The sequence below is a fragment of the Arachis hypogaea genome, chromosome 7 (genome assembly GCF_003086295.3).
Source record: "Arachis hypogaea cultivar Tifrunner chromosome 7, arahy.Tifrunner.gnm2.J5K5, whole genome shotgun sequence".
Classification (NCBI taxonomy): Eukaryota; Viridiplantae; Streptophyta; class Magnoliopsida; order Fabales; family Fabaceae; genus Arachis; species Arachis hypogaea.
Genome location: NC_092042.1, coordinates 55,440,528 through 55,458,453, shown reverse-complemented (window position 1 = coordinate 55,458,453; position 17,926 = coordinate 55,440,528). Strand labels below are relative to the sequence as shown.

General features: G+C 37.8%; 1 long non-coding RNA gene across 2 annotated transcripts; it reads right to left on the bottom strand.

Annotated features, from left to right (window-relative positions):
• Window positions 1–392: 392 nt before the first annotated feature.
• On the bottom strand, window positions 393–10,307 carry LOC112704097 (uncharacterized). Of its 2 annotated transcripts, XR_011863495.1 has the most exons (4): window positions 10,145–10,307; window positions 10,000–10,053; window positions 9,766–9,924; window positions 393–568 (listed from the first exon to the last, which is right to left on the bottom strand). It is a non-coding gene; the product is annotated as an uncharacterized lncRNA (long non-coding RNA). The 2 variants fall into 2 exon arrangements; XR_003154774.2 differs by lacking the exon at window positions 393–568 and having other exon boundaries at window positions 9,408–9,924.
• Between the last annotated feature and the right edge of the window lie 7,619 nt (window positions 10,308–17,926).

The window sequence follows — 17,926 nt, the reverse complement described above, 5'->3', positions numbered from 1 at the left end:
TGTAACACCCTATTATACTTAATCTTATGCTTAAGTCATAAGACTGAGATAGTACGGTATTACGACTTCTATATATATATATATATATATATATATATATATATATATATATATATATATATATATATATAAAATAAGAAAAAAAATACTCAACTAGGAGCCTTGAAAAATGGGTAAAACAAATTCGCAAAATGAAAAATGCAACGCTCGAGGAATCAAATTTCTTGCGGGTTAAGAAGCCTAAAAGGAAGTGATAAAGATAAATAAGAGAGAAAGGAAAGCCAGGAAACAACATAACTAGCTCCTGACTCAACCTGCGAAGGTAAGGCTGGGCGGAGGATATATATATATATATATATATATATATATAAACATACATAACTATTCCCAAAATACACCAAAATGCCAAAGTAAACTTCTATCTCTCCCTTAACCTCTGAGAGGAGCAGCATACATAAGTTACTTGGAGAGTAAGCTATATATATATATGAACTGAAACCCAAAAGACATCCATGAACTACTTTGCTTCAAGATCCAGACGCCTAGCGAGGAGCCTCTCGACCTGCATCTGAAAAACAACAATACAATATAGAATGAGAATCAGAGGTTCTCAGCATGGTAAAAGTGTCACACGTATAATAAATAAGGTCTTGAGAATGCCATAGGCAATCCTAGAACTCCGTTATTCAGTTATCCAACTTAATTACTAAGCAGAAGCCATAAATAGGGGTAGGTATTCTAAATCTACCTAACTTACTCAATTTCAATCCTAATCTAACACCAAACCATTTCTCCATTTCCTCCATCCCTCCATCATCCATAATGCAACAGAAACAAGCAACCAAACAAGCTCACGCACAAGTAATGAGCAGATAGTACAAGTAGCAAGTATAACAGGTAACAGGTGGTATATATATCAATTAGGCAAACCCAGAAAATTCATAGCAATCAAAACAAACAAATGCATATGATGAATGTTTATCCTACTGGCCGTGAGCTCACTTGTCGGTTACTTTGCCAGAATCTGACACATCTGATAGCTAACCCAGATATTGGTCTCTAGGTTGCACATCTCCAGGAGGATCATAAATGAAGGAGAGTGCCTTTCCACATCGAAGGAGTGTGCCTTTCCACTTTCTCCTGGAGGATATACGAAGGAGAGTGTCTTTCCATATCGAAGGAGTGTGCCTTTCCACCTTACAACCAGAGAAGAATGTGGGGGAAACAATACGAAGGAGAGTACCTTTCTACCTTCCCCACACCTGCATCACAATAAGAGAGGGAACTTCCGTCCTCAACTTTCCATATCGACCATTTCGGCCACACACAGTCATTCCCAAATCTCATCATTTATCATCATCATTTCCTTACATTCGTTCTTTAAAGCCATAGCAACATGTATTCATTTAGCTTTCACATCATTCCCTTATAACTCATCACGTTTACCCTTTCCGGGTCCTGACCAAACCATTTATCAAACTCTTCTCAACCTTTTTAATATCGAATAATCTTAAAATCAACCCAACTCTAACATTAAGTCAATCACATAACACGAAGATTAATCTTTGACTTCTCGGACCCATGACTATCACTAAGACATCCTCAACACTATTTTTTTCTGTTTTTAATATAACAAATGAACTCGGAATTGGAAAAACTTTATGTCCAGACATTCATCTCGGAATAAGATTTCTAGCAAATCCAAAATCACAATTTTCAGATTTAACTGGCCTCAAAAACAGAGGAGAAACGCTGACTACTCTACAGTGCTTAGAAACCAGAAAACAACAGCAGCATATGATATCTAAAATTCCATATAAAATTCAAATTAAATCCAATCGCCTTAAAAATTAATATGGTTTAACTTAACATATCCAGGTTTCTTTTCCAATTGGTTTCAGGTAAAAATCATTTTTAATGAAGGAGTTATGTAACTTGGAAGTTGAGTAACTTTCTGCAGAATTCTGTTTTAAAAGCCAATGAACATGTCCTCTTCCAAGTCCCATAACTCACTCATTAAAACATGGACAGCCTTGAAATTTAATTCACAACTACTAAGCATAATTAATTTTCACCTCCAATTGTTTGCACTTGAATATCCATCCATAATCAGAAGTTATAAACTCTCAAAGTTGCTGATCTAAGAAAACAGAATCTGGCTTTTATTGTATCGCATCGTATTTCAAAAATTCATATCTTTAAAATCACAAGTCCAACCATTCTGAAATTTTACGACGTTAAAATAATAGGACTAAAGCTTTATTTAAAATTAGTTTCATTTCAAAATTCATTTTGAAACATTCGCAGCAGAGCCAACAATTTACTGCTGTTCTAAAAATTATGCGGTAAAAATCAGATTCCACGACTACAATTTGAAAATTTACCATAAATCATATATGTAATGAAAAGATCCCATTTTCTCCAGTTCAGTTCTAAATATTCCGAGGTTTAACTAGGACTTGGTTCCACGCAATTCTGATCATCACAGAATTAGTTACAGCATATGCAATACCACCACAACACAACTCTACATCCTTATTAACAAACACCAACCATAATCCCTCATAAATAAATACAAGAGTATACCATTAATAACTTCCACACCTCATAATTACAATATATATCCACCAAAAAATCTATGCCAACAACATTACAAGGCTAATCATTAAATATAACAAACAATTCAACTTATCCTATGGTTCCTCTAACCTAAGTTTTCACAACACTGTAAATATTAAACGTGCGAAACTTAAACCATACCTTGGTCGACCACTTAGTTTCACCCAAGGCAGCCTCACAACACAAAACACAGCCCCTCCAAGCTCAATTAAAACAGTCACAAACCAAGCCTTGATCACCAACAAGCCTCCAAATATTCCCAATTCAATTCCAAAGCATATATACCCACTTAGTCTATACCTAATATATATACATGTTCCAATTTCAGTTTTCCCATAAAAAAAAACAAGATTGAGCTAGGGTTAGGGTACCTTTACCATACCCATATGCTCAATAGCTTGAGCCCATAAGTCCCGAAAGCTAACTTGAACCTAAAACACAAAAATTGGACAAGATTCACTATAGGTTTTCAATTTCACCAAAGAAAGGGGGTATAGATTCTGACTCAAAAGTGAAGATTAATAGTAAAATTGATCCGATAGAAAGGTAGAGCTCGACTCGCTGGACGCGTGGCCACAAACGGTGCAGCAATCGGAGCTCAAACGAGAAAGATAATGTGGTTTGAAGATTGGATGAGGGTTAGGGATCTCCTCCTCTTCCCCTTTCTGTTTGCTACGTGGTGTATGAAGTGTGGAAGAGGAAGCTGATGCTTCTTTTATATTATGGGTCTGGTTGAACCCACGGGTCTGATTTGGGCCCTGGTTCAACCGGTTCGGCTTTTTCGGTCCAATTTTGGGCCAAATTTTCGAAATTGATATCAAAATTCTCGTTTTGACGAGCTCTATCCTATTTTAATATTAGTTTTGCATTTTTAGCTTTCCTAATTAAAATGAAATTTATTAACTAATTATTTACTGATTTTAGCGGGGTTTACATCCTACACACCTAATTAGGAATTTTGCCCTCAAAATTCAAATTCAGCTATCTGAGAAAAAGTGTGGGTAGTCCTTCCGCCTGTAGGATTCGAGTTCTTAAGTACGTTTTCCACTTCCAGTTTCACTTTTTACATCCTCTAGTACGTAACTTCTACTCTGCCTAGCTGCTTGGCCATGGTATCTTATTATATATCCTAACCGAGGTTACTCGAAGCGTGAGATCCTTCTTTAGTTGCACTGGTTCAAGTTCTAATATGTGATTGACATTGGAAGTGTACTCTTGAAGTTGAGATGTCTTACTTGATACCAGTTTGGAAGATATAGGGTAGAGTTACCTGATATGCCACTGGCCTAATTCTCTTCAGAATCCGACAAGTCCGTCCTTGCCATTATCCTAGGTCCCAAAACACTTTGGTTTCAATACCTTCATCTTGACTCACTCACCGATTCCAGCTTGTTAAAGTAACCTTCTCAAGTTTAGGACTTCCTTGGTTCATGTAATTCTTTTGTCGGCTTTTCATAGTAAGATTGTTAACTCGAATTTGTGTAGCTCTTCTCCGCTATCTCAGCTATTAAATTCAGGAACTAAGGTATTTGATGCTCTAGTTTTTATCGATACGGTAGTATTTAGCACTTTGTGAAGCTCCATCTTCTCCTCTAGTCCTCGACAATCTAATACGAAACCGATAATTACTCTTCCTTTCTTTGATGTAGAATCTTCAATGGTTGCAGCATTCCGAATAGTTTTTGGTGGTCCTCTTTTACTTTCTCATGCTTCAACACACCATTATACTCATTGCCACTTTATTATTTATTTCTGATAACCCAAAAACATCTTCTTTGATTCATGGTACGTCTTGGCAGCTTCACGGTAACTTCGAAAATCCTTTCTCGTAAGTTTCAGACAATAATTTCTTGTCTCAACTTCCAATTTAGACACGTAACTCCTTCTTGGTATCTTCTTGATTCAACAGGTTTCAATACTTTTAGTAGCTCCTTATCACTATTATTGCACTCACTAAGCCCTTGACCCTATGATCTCTATTTCGGCATTTGCATTAGGCATATAAATCTCTTTTTAATCCTCCTTTGTTTACCGAACTTCGATATCTTTGGTGGCTCCTTATTGTCTCGTTACGCATCCCATATCTCATTGTCATCATGTTGTAGACGAGCAGTGGTTTAGTCCAGCATGCCCAACCACACTCTCATTCTTCAACTTAGAACTTTAACTTATCTAACATTTTTTCCTTTGGAATTAACGTTCAAGAATCCCTTAAAATCTTCTTGCTTAAGGCGTCTGCTACGATCTCATGATGTCATTTCAGCACGTGTCTTAAGTCTTCCAATAATGCCTCGTAATAATTTTCCCAAATGGTTCATTAGGTTCAAGTGATACAAGTATTGGCATAAGGATCGATCTTCTTTCCATGACTCGAAGGCTTTCATCGTATCCTGGTATTTCATTCACACGGTGCACCTCATTGCATCTATCTAGTCACGAGCGATACGATAGGCGAGGATTAAGGTTTTGAATTCCCTCATAATATCGCTGGTTTACTTTCATGTTCCAAAGTCTTGCCCTAAAGGATTGACACTCTAATAATTGCATCTAAGACTTGTGCGTGACGCAAAATCCAATATGAGTTTATTTTTCAAAGAAAAGTTATGTTCAAAGGGACGAACGAGTAGCGCGAATGGTGTTCACAAGAATTCAAAAGAAAGTCTTGTATACAGTTAACCAGAGTTGTACAGAACTAATGGGATGCACAAGAAGAGAAACCTAGTTGCATTTCAAGAAAGAAGTTCGAATCAAAGCTTAAATAGAAAGAATAAGGCATATTGATTGAATAGGTTCTAATTGACTTGAAAGGAATGCGAGTTTCCACAAGAGAGCAACTTCACACACCGCAGGTCACCATGATTTAAAAGTTCTGTGATTATATTAGGATGAGTTCAAGTTGAATTCAAAAGAGACAAGCTTTGTACGAGTAAGGAACAAGATCGGAAGAACAATGAGTTGGGCTTTTACAGGAGAAGGTTCAAGATAGAACTTTCAATGCAAGCTATAAGAGAAAGGTTAGATCAAGTCGTGAAGATTAGCTGGCATGCTCTCGCAAAGAAACACTTAGTTGGACGATCCTCTCTTCCAGTACTCTCTTTAACTCGGTCTTGAACTCTACTGATTCTAATAATGTCTTTACTTGTGGTGCAATCAACACTGATCCAATTTTTGACACTACGTCTATGACCAACTCACGCTCTCTCTAAGGTGGAAATTCTGGTACATCTTCAAGAATGGTCTTGGAAACTCTTTTGTATAGGAATTCGGTCTCACCTCTACTTGTCTCTCGATCAATTAACAACTAAAGGTTGAACTCGCTCTATTCCTTTTCCTCGAATCTTAACGTCGCTGGATTTCAAACGATAACTCCACATAGCTCTCAACGGTTCTAATTCCTTAGGTATAATTCACCTGGCTTCCATTTCGTCATTCTGATTCTTATCTTCCAAGAACCTAGCCACTCGTCTAAATTAGCTAAGTATCGCTCCATCTCATCAACTAGTAGTCTTCGACTAACCATCAGCTCGGACTCCACGATCCTCAAAACTTGTCGTGCTTTACAAATGGATCATACATATATTAATGATACGCAAGGTAGTTAAAAACTCAACTGCTAGCTTATGGTTACCTCGGGTATGAAGATCAGATTCAACTGCATCTCGATGTTTCTTGTGTGGACAGTCTCAAGCTATATGCCCCGGCTTCCCGCACTTGCAACATATGCCTAGTCCGGCTCTCTGCGGCTCATCCGGAGTAGTCTCTCCATAGCCTTCTTGTAATATTGTTGACTTCATGGAGTAACGTTCTGTGAATTGACTTTTCATAACCAATTCAGGAAAATTCGTTAACCTTTCGAGCACACGCAGTTGAAGATGTCTCTTCTAAGCCCTTTCTCATACTGAACACACTTCCACGCCTCATAGTCGGCTGGGTTTCCTTGACAAACTCTTGAGAGATGACACAAGTTGTCAAATTCACGGGTATAGTCAGCAACAGACATATTTTCTTGCTTCAGTTGCATTAACTCCAATTCTTTTGCAATGCGAATCCCATGTAAGAAATATTTTCCGTAAAATTTTTTCTTGAATTTACTCCAAGGGATATCTGTTAACTCCATCTGTAGGGTGTGATATAACTCCTGCCACCATTCCTGAGCATCTTCCTCCAACATGTAAGTCACTATTTCCACTAACTGTACTTCCAGTATGTGTTGAGTGTATAAAAATCTCTCCACATATCGAAACCACTGATTAGCCTCTAACGCATTGGCATTTTCGTTAAACCGGGGTGGACCACTCTTGAGGAAATCAGTAAGGGTCATGGACCTATAGTATCGACCTATGTTGCTCGTACCAGCACCCCCGAGCTTCCATCTCGGGGTCCTTGCATTGGTTCGGTCCTAGGATTTTTCTTCCAGTTACCTCGCTCAGATCCGTGAGTCGACATTTGGTCCCTGTTCACACCAAACAATTGATATTAAGGTGATCAGTCTCAATATCTCAAGTTTAGTGCTTAAGAGTCCCAAATGCATGCTCACGAACATGTATGCTACACATATCAATTAGATATCCTAATAGCACATAGACACATACACAGAGAATGCACAATAGCATATTCAGTCCATCCTCAAGCTCTATAGGAACGAACTGCTCTGATACCATAATGTAACACCCTACTATACTTAATCTTATGCTTAAGCCATAAGACTGAGATAGTATGGTATTACGACTTCTAAAAGTAATATATATATAAAATAAGGAAAAAGATACTCAACTAGGAGCCTTGAAAAATGGGTAAAATAAATTCGCAAAATGGAAAATGCAATGCTCGAGGAATCGAATTTCTCGCGGGTTAAGAAGCCTAAAAAGAAGTGATAAAGATAAATAATAGAGAAAGGAAAGTCAAGGAGTAGCATATATAAGTTACTTGGAGAGTAAGCTAAATATATATACACACAAATATGAACAAAAACCCAAAAGACATCCAAGAACTACTTCGCGATCCAGACGCCTAGCGAGAAGCCTCTCGACCTGCATCTGAAAAACAACAATACTATAATGAGAACTGAAGGTTCTCAGCATGGTAAAAGTGCCACGCATATAATAAATAAGGTCCTGAGAATGCCATAGGCAATCCTAGAACTCCGTTATTCAGTTATCCAACTTAATCACTAAATAGAAGCCATAAACAGGGGTAGATATTCTAAATCTATCTAACTTACTCAATTTCAATCATAATCTAACACCAAACCATTTCTCCATTTCCTCCATCTCTCCATCATCCATAATGCAACAGAAACAAGCAACCAAACAAGTTCACGTACAAGTAATGAGTAGATAGTACAAGTAGCAAGTATAATAGGTAGTAGGTAGTATATATATATCAATTAGGCAAACCCAGGAAATGCATAGCAATCAAAACAAACAAATGCATATGATGAATGTCTATCCTACTGGCCGTGAGCTCACGTGTCGGTTACTTTGCCAGAACCCGACACATCTGGTAGCGAACCCAGACATTGGTCTCTATCATAAACGAAGAAGAGTGCCTTTCCACATCGAAGAAGTGTGCCTGTTCACCTTGCAACCAGAGAAGAATGTGGGGGAAACAATACAAAGGAGAGTGCCTTTTCACCTTCCCCACACCTGCATCACGACAAGAGAGGGAACTTCTGTCCTCAATCCATATCGACCATTTCAGCCACACACAGTCATTCCTAAATCTCATCATTTATCATCATCATTTCCTTACATTCGTTCTTTATAGCCATAGCAACATGTATTCATTTAGCTTTCACATCATTCCCTTATAACTCATCACATTTACCCTTTTTGGGTCCTGACCAAACCATTTATCAAACTCTTCTCAACCTTTTTAATATCGAATAATCTTAAAATCAATCAAACTCTAACATTAAGTCAATCACATAACATGAAGATTAATCTTTGACTTCTCGGATGCATGACTATCACTAAGACATCCTCGATACTCTATTTTCTTTTCTGTTTTTAATATAACAAATAAACTCGGAATTGGACAAACTTTATGTCCAGACATTTATCTCGGAATAAGTCGTCTAAAAAATCAAAAATCATAATTTTTAGATTTAACTAGCCTTAGAAATAGAGGAGAAACTCTGACTGCTATACAGTGCTTAAAAACCAGAAAACAGCAGCAGCATATGATATCTAAAATTACATATAAAAATCAAATTAAATCCAATCGCCTTAAAAATTAATATGGTTTAACTTAACATATCCAGGTTTCTTATCCAATTTGTTTCAGGTAAAAATAATTTTTAATGAAGGAGTTATGAAACTTGGAAATTGAGTAACTTTTTGCATAATTCTGTTTTAAAAGACAATGAACATGTCCTCTTTCAAGTCCCATAACTCACTCATTAAAATATGGACAGCCCTGAAATTTAAATCACAACTGCTAAGCATAATTAATTTTCACCTTCAATTGGTTGAATCTGAATATCCATCCATAATCAGAAGTTATAAACTCTCAAAATTGCTAATCTAAGAAAAGAGAATCTGGCTTTTATTGTATAACGCATCGTATTTCAAAAATTCATATCTTTAAAACTACAAGTCCAACCATTCTGACATTTTATGACGTTAAAATAATTGGACTAAAGCTTTATTTAAATTTGGTTTCATTTCAAAATTCATTTTGAAACATTCACAGCAGAGCCAACAATTTACCGCTGTTCTAAAAATTATGCGGTAAAAATCAGATTCCATGACTACAATTTGAAAATTCACCAAAAATCATATATTTAACAAAAAGATCCCAAATTCTCCAATTCCGTTCTAAATATTCCAAGGTTTAACCAGGACTTGGTTCCACGCAATTCTGATCATCACAGAATTAGTTACAGAATATGCAATACCACCACAACACAACTCTACATCCTTATTAACAAACACCAACCGTAATCCCTCATAAATAAATACAAGAGCATACAATTAATAACTTCCACACCTCATAATTACAATATATATCCACCAACAAATCTATTCCAACAACATTACAAGGCTAATCATTAAATACAACAAATAATTCAACTTTTTCTATGGTTCCTCTAACTTAAGTTTTCACAACACCGTAAATATTAAATGTGCGAAACTTAAACCATACCTTGGCCTACCACTTAGTTTCACCTAAGGCAGCGTCACAACACAAAACACAACCCCTCCAAGCTCAATTAAAACAGCCACAAACCAAGCCTTGATCACCAACAAGCCTCCAAATATTCCCAATTCAATTCCAAAGCATATGTACCCACTTAGTCTACACCTAATAGATATACATGTTCCAATTTCAGTTTTCCCATAAAAAAACAAGATTGAACTAGGGTTAGGGTGTCCTTACCATACCCATATGCTCAATAGCTTGAGCCCATAAGTCCCGGAAGCTAATTTGAACCTAAAACACAAAAATTGGACAAGATTCACTATAGGTTTTCAATTTTACCAAAGAAAGGGGCTAGAGATTCTGAATCAAAAGTGAAGCTTACTAGTAAAATTGATCCAATAGAAAGGTAGAGCTCGACGCGCTGGACGCGTGGCCGCAAACGGTGCGGCAATCGGAGCTCAAACGAGGAAGATACGGTGGTTTGAAGATTGGATGAGGGTTAGGGATCTCCTCCTCTTCCCCTTTCTGTTTTCTGCGTGGTGTATGAAGTGAGGAAGAAGAAGCTGATGCTTCTTTTATATTATGGGTCCGGTTGAACCTATGGGTCTGATTTGAGCCTCGGTTCAACCGGTTCGACCCTTTCGATCTAATTTTGGGCCAAATTTTTGAAATTGATATCAAAATTCTCGTTTTGACGAGCTCTATCATATTTTAATATTAGTTTTTCATTTTTAGCTTTCCTAATTAAAATGCAATTTATTAACTAATTATTTTTCAATTTTAGCGAAATTTACAAGCACAAATTAAGTTTGTGTAACATTTAAATTTGAAAAAAAGTATCATTCTTATCATAAATATTTGAGATAAAAAATATTCTTCTAAATATATTTTTATTGCTTTTCTATTTTAAATATTTTGAAAATAATTTAATATTATTTTCGATTAAAGATTATGTAGCCTTTGTTTCTGAAACATAACTAGAAGGCACTCGAAGAATAAAATAGAACTAATAAAAAGAGTTCATAATGACTCTTTAATATAACTGTAGCCAACCATATAAGAAAAATTTCAATGAAAATAACGAAAGTCCTCAGGCATTAGACATAGATTTAAATGTGAGTTTGATTTAATGTTTTATTTAACAGATATACGTTTTATTTTTTGAACGACTTTTTTTTGTTTAGTTTCTTTTTTTTTCTCTTTTATCAACGTTTAGTATTTTTCAATCAAAAAATAACATTAAACTTGTTTTAACATTCAATTGAAAATGTCATTCAAAATTTATGATAGACTAATTTATTTTCTACTAATGATATTCTTTTTTTCCTTTAAAAAGAACCTTTTTTATAAAGTCTAAGATACAAAGAAGTAGATTGACTTTGAAATTACAAGACTGGTTCATTCAAAAAATAAAATACTTTCTTTCTTTTTTTTTTATATTTTTTTTGGGAATTTACCCATTTTGGTCACCATAGAATTTAGGATCAGACACTTTAGTCTCCAACTAAAATTAATTACTCGATTGGTCCTAACAATTAACTCCGTTAGCCACTTAGGTCTTTTACTCTATCAACTCTAATGGAGGACAAAATAGTCCCTGACAACTCTAACAAGGGACAAAATGGTCCCCGACTCTTCTGTTCGGAAACGACATTGTTCTCTCCCGATTTCTATCATATCTCGCATAATCCTAACAGTCTAACGTTGCAACTTCAAGCTAAATAATACATACTCTGCAACTTCAATGTTCATAAGAAGAAAAATCCTCAATTTGTTCTCAACCAATTCATACTCAGGAAATTAATGACTATGTCTCTCAGCAAGTCCGATTTATTAAGACCTATCGTCGTCGTTTCCATCTCCTTCCTCCTCTGCCCTATCATTTCCATGGCCACATTGTCCACCACTCTGATCGCCTCCTTCAGCTTCTTCTTTGAACTAATGTTCAATAATCGCTTAAGTTCTCATATGAGCGGCGATGACGACGTTGCTTGCTATACTAATAGCTTGGATGCGAGGTCGAAGCTGCTTGCCAGCTTGGACTCCAGGAGAGAAGGAATAAAGTACTCAGGGTCCATTCCAAATGAGAATTTGTATACTATATCGAAGGAGAATCTTCTCATGATATCCTAATGTCCAACAATCTATATTGCTTACCGGTGAGTGGAAAAAGGCGTTTCCTTGAGGTAGTTGGAACTTGATCTTGAGGATGTGGTCGACATTGTCGGGATTAGAGGTGATGCTATTATCAATGACGTGGAGCTGGATGCTTCTGGTGGGTAAAGTGCAGAGGAGGTGGATGTACCAGTCACATAGATTTAGAAAGTGTGTGGTCCATGCATGTTGAGATGGGTACAACACGTGTGGCAGTTACACCATGGCTTGATCTTGGAGCTGAAGAGGAGGAAGAAAAAGATAGAGAAGAAGACTAAGAAGGTAAAGAAGGAGAGTATGAACGTTAGGGTTATCTAAGATATTACGAAAATTGGGAGAGAATGGTGTCATTTCCGAACAGAGGGGGTCAGGAATCATTTTGTCCCCTGTTAGAGTTGCCAGCAGGCAGGGATGGATCTAGAAATATTATCATGGGGGCTGGTGCACGGATTTGTGATAATCAACAATGGCGCCAATAAACTTGGTAGCGCTCTCAAACATGAATCACACTTTGTCATAACTCCGCACAACTAACCAGCAAGTGCACTGGGTCGTCCAAGTAATACCTAACGTGAGTAAGGGTTGATCCCACGGAGATTGTTGGTATGAAGCAAGCTATGGTCATCTTTTAAATCTCAGTTAGGCGGATAATAAAAGGTTATGGAGTTTTCGAATAATAAATAAATAAATAGAAAATAAAGATAGAGTTACTCATGTAATTCAATGGTGGGAATTTCAGATAAGTTTATGGAGATGCTGTATTCCTTCTGAATCTCTGCTTTCCTACTGCTTTCATCCAATCCTTCTTACTCCTTTCCATGACAAGCTGTATGTAGGGCATCACCGTTGTCAATGGCTACATCCCATCCTCTCAGTGAAAAAGGTCCAAATGCTCTTGTCATAGCACGGCTAATCATATGTTAGTTCTCGATCATGTCGGAATAGAATCCATTGATTTTTTTGCGTTTGTCATCACGCCCAACAATCGCAAGTTTGAAGCTCGTCACAGTCATTCAATCCCCGAATCCTACTCAGAATACCACAGACAAGGTTTAGACTTTCTAGATTCTCATGAATTCCGCCATCAATTCTAGCTTATACCACGAAGACTCTGATCTCACGGAATGGAAGGCTCGGTTGTCAGGCAAGGGGCAACCATACGTCGTGCATCAGGAATCCAAGAGATACGCACCCTAGCTCTCGCTTGTAGAATGGAAGTGGTTGTCAGGCACGCGTTCATAAGGATGGATAATGATGAGTGTCACGGATCATCACATCCATCAGGTTAAAGTACGAATGGTATCTTAGAACAGAAATAAATTGAATTGAATAGAAAATAGTAGTAATTGCATTAAAACTCGAGGTACAGCAGAGCTCCACACCCTTAATCTATGGTGTGTAGAGACTCCACCGTTGAAAATACATAAGTGAAAGGGGTCCAGGCATGGCCGAATGGCCAGCCCCCAAAACGTGATCACAGGATCAAAAATACCATCCATGATCCAGGATGTCTAATACAATAATAAAATGTCCTATTTATACTAGACTAGCTACTAGGGTTTACAGAAGTAAGTAATTGATGCAGAAATCCACTTCCAGGGCCCACTTGGTGTGTGCTTGGGCTGAGCTTGAACTTTACACGTGCAGAGGCTTCTTTTGGAGTCGAACGCCAAGTTGTAACGTGTTTTGGCATTCAACTCTGGTTCGTGACGTGTTTCTGGCGTTTGACTCCAGAATGCAGCATGAAACTGGCGTTGAGCGCCAGTTTACGTCATCTAATCTCTAATAAAGTATGGACTATTATATATTGCGGGAAAGCTCTGGATGTGTACTTTCTAACGCCGTTGAGAGCGCGCCATTTGGAGTTCTGTAGCTCCAGAAAATCCATTTCGAGTGCAGGGAGGTCAGAATCCAACAGCATCAGCAGTCCTTTGTCAGCCTTTTATCAGAGTTTTGCTCAGGTCCCTCAATTTCAGCCAGAAATTATCTGAAATCACAGAAAAACACACAAACTCATAGTAAAGTCCAGAAATGTAAATTTAGCATAAAAACTAATGAAAACATCCCTAAAAGTAACTATATCCTACTAAAAACTACCTAGAAACAATGCCAAAAAGTGTATAAATTATCCGCTCATCACAACACCAAACTTAAATTGTTGCTTGTCCCCAAGCAACTGAAAGTCAAATAGGATAAAAAGAAGAGAATATACTATAAATCCCAAAATATCAATGAATATTAGTTCTAATTAGATGAGCGGGACTTGTAGCATTTTGCTTCTGAACAGTTTTGGCATCTCACTTTATCCTTTGAAGTTTAGAATGCTTGGCATCTATGGGAACTTAGAATTTCAGATAGTGTTATTGATTCTCCTAGTTAAGTATGTTGATTCTTGAACACAGCTACATTTATGAGTCTTGGCCGTGGCCCTAAGCATTTTTTTCCAGTATTACCACCAAATACATAAATGCCACAGACACATGACTCGTGAACCTTTTCAGATTGTGACTCAGCTTTGCTAAAGTCTGCAGTTAGAGGCGTCCAGGGTTCTTAAGCACACTCTTTTTACTTTGGATCATGACTTTAACCACTTAGTCTCAAGCTTTTCACTTGGACCTGCATGCCACAAGCACATGGTTAGGGATAGCTTGATTTAGCCGCTTAGGCCTGGATTAATTTCCTTGGGCCCTCCTATCCATTGATGCTTAAAGCCTTGGATCCTTTTTTACCCTTGCCTTTTGGTTTTAAGGGCTATTAACTTTTTCTGTTTGCTTTTTCTTTTTCTTTCTATTTAATTTTTTTTGCCAAATTTTTTTTCGCAAGCTTTTGCTTTTTACTGCTTTTTCTTGCTTCAAGAATCAATTTCATGATTTTTCAGATTATCGATAGCATTTCTCTTTGTTCATCATTCTTTCAAGAGCCAACAATTTTAACATTCATAAATAACAAGATAAAAAATATGCAATGTTCAAGCATTCATTCAGAAAACAAAAAGTATTGTCACCACATCAATATAATTAAACTAAATTCAAGGATAATTTCGAAACTCATGTACTTCTTGTTCTTTTTGTATTAAAACATTTTTCATTTAAGAGAGATGAAGGATTTATGGATTTATTCATAACTTTAAGACATAGTTACTAAATACTAATGATCATGTAAGAAAGACACAAACATAAATAAACATTAAGCATAAAAACCGAAAAATAGAGAGATAAGAACAAGGAATGAGTCCACCTTAGTGATGGTGGCGCTTTCTTCTTGAAGAACCAATGATGTCCTTGAGCTTTTCTATGTCTCTTCCTTGCCTTTGTTGCTCCTCCCTCATTGCTCTTTGATCTTCTCTAATTTCATGGAGAATGATGAAGTGTTCTTGATGTTCCACCCTTAATTGATCCATATTGTAACTCAAGCCTTCTAGAGAAGTGTTGAGTTGTTTCCAATAGTTATTGGGAGGAAAGTGCATCCCTTGAGGCATCTCCGCGATTTCTTGGTGATAAGCTTCCTCATGCGTCTCTTGGGATCCATGAGTGGACTCTCTTATTTGCTCTATCTTCTTCTTAGTGATGGGCTTATCCTCCTCAATGGGGATGTCTCCTTCTATGATAACTCCAGCTGAGTAACATAGATGACAAATAAGATGAGGAAAAGTTAGCCTTGCCATGGTGGAGGACTTTTCGGCTATTTTGTAAAATTCAAGGGAGATGACTTCATGAACTTCTACTTCCTCTCTAATCATGATGCTATGGATCATGATGGCCCAATCCACAGTAACTTTGGATCGGTTGCTAATGGAGATGATGGAGCGTTGGATGAACTCCAACCATCCTCTAGCCACAGGCTTGAGGTCCACTCTTCTTAATTGAACCGGCTTGCCTTTGGAGTCTCTTTTCCATTGAGCTCCTTCAACACATATGTCCATAAGGACTTGGTCCAACCTTTGATCAAAGTTGACCCTTCTTGTGTAGGGGCGAGCATCTCCTTGCATCATGGGCAAGTTAAACGCCAACCTTACATTTTCCGGACTAAAATCTAAGTATTTTCCCTGAACCATTGTAAGATAATTCTTTGGATTCGGGTTCATACTTTGATTATGGTTCCTAGTGATCCATGCATTGGCATAGAACTCTTGAACCATTAAGATTCCGACTTGTTGAATGGGGTTGGTCAGAACTTCCCAACTTCTTCTTTGGATCTCATGTCGGATCTTCGGATACTCATTTTTCTTGAGTTTGAAAGGGACCTCAGGGATCACCTTCTTCTTAGCCACAACATCATAGAAGTGATCTTGATGGGCTTTAGAGATGAATCTCTCCATCTCCTATGACTCGGAGGTGGAAACTTTTGTCTTCCCTTTCCTTTTTCTAGAGGTTTCTTCGGCCTTAGGTGCCATTAATGGTTATGAAAAAACAAAAAGCTATGCTTTTACCACACCAAACTTAAAATATTGCTCACCCTTGAGCAAGAGAAGAAAGAATAGATGAAAAAGAAGAAGATATGGAGGAGAGGGAGAGAAGGTTGTGTTTCGGACAAGGAGGAGAAGAGAGGGTTGTGTTGTGTGAAAATGAAGAAGAATGGAGGGGTATTTATAGTGGAGGGAGAGGGGTTAAGGTTTGGCCATATTGGGTGGGTTGGGTGGGAAAGTGATTTTGAATTTTGAAGGTAGGTGGGGTTTATGGGGAAGAGTGGAAGGATGTGAGTGGTGAAGAGGTGATAGGGAAGAGAGATTGAGGTGATTGGTGAAGGGTTTTGGGGAAGAGTATTATTGGATTGTGTGAAGAGGAGAGAAGGTGAGTTGAGGTAGGTGGGGATTCTGTGGGGTCCACAGGTTCTGAGATGATCCTGTGGGGTCCACAGATCCTGAGGTGTCAAGGATTTACATCCCTGCACCAATGAGGCGTGTAAAATGCCCTTTTCATGCAATCCTGGCGTTCAACGCCAGATTGATGCTTGTTTCTGGCGTTGAACGCCAGCTTCATGTTTGTTTTGGATGTTCAACGCCCATTTGCAGCATGTTTCTGGCATTGAACGCCAGTTCCATTTTTGTTTCTGGCGTTCAGCCCCAGCTCTCCTCAGGGTGTTTTCCTGGCGTTTAAACGCCAGGATGTTGCTTGTTTCTGGCATTCAACGCCAGATCCATGCTCTGTTCTGGTGTTGAACGCCAGCCAGATGCTCCTTACTGGCGTTAAAACGCCAGTAAGCCCTTCCTCCAGGGTGTGATTTTTCTTCTATTGTTTTTTATTCTGTTTTTAATTTTAGTATTTTTTTTCGTGACTCCACATGATCATGAACCTAATAAAACATAAAAGAACAATAAAAAGAAAAATAAAATTAGATAAATAAAAATTGGGTTGCCTCCCAATAAGCGCTTCTTTAATGTCAATAGCTTGACAGTGGGCTCTTATGGAGCCACACAGGTAATCAGGTCAATGTTGTAGACTCCCAACACCAAACTTAGAGTTTGGATGTGGGGATTCAACACCAAACTTAGTGTTTGGCTGTGGCCTCCCAACACCAAACTTAGAGTTTGATGGTGGGGGCTTTGTTTGACTCTGTACTGAGAGAAGCTTTTCATGCTTCCTCTCCATGTATACAGAAGAACACCCTTAGGTCTTAAACACAAGGTAGTCCCCATTCAATTGAAGGACTAATTCTCCTCTGTTAACATCTATCACAGCTCCTGCTGTGGCTAGGAAAGGTCTTCCAAGGATGATGCATTCATCCTTCTCCTTCCTAGTGTCTAAGATTATGAAATTAGCAGGGATGTAAAGGCCTTCAACCTTTACCAACACATCCTCTACCAATCCATAAGCTTGTCTTATTGACTTGTCTGCCATTTGCAATGAGAATATGGCAGGTTGTACCTCAATGATCCCCAGCTTCTCCATTACAGATAGTGGCATTAGATTTATGCCTGACCCTAAGTCACACAGAGCCTCCTCAAAGGTCATGGTGCCTATGGTACATGGTATTAAGAATTTTCCAGGATCTTGTCTCTTTTGAGGTAAAG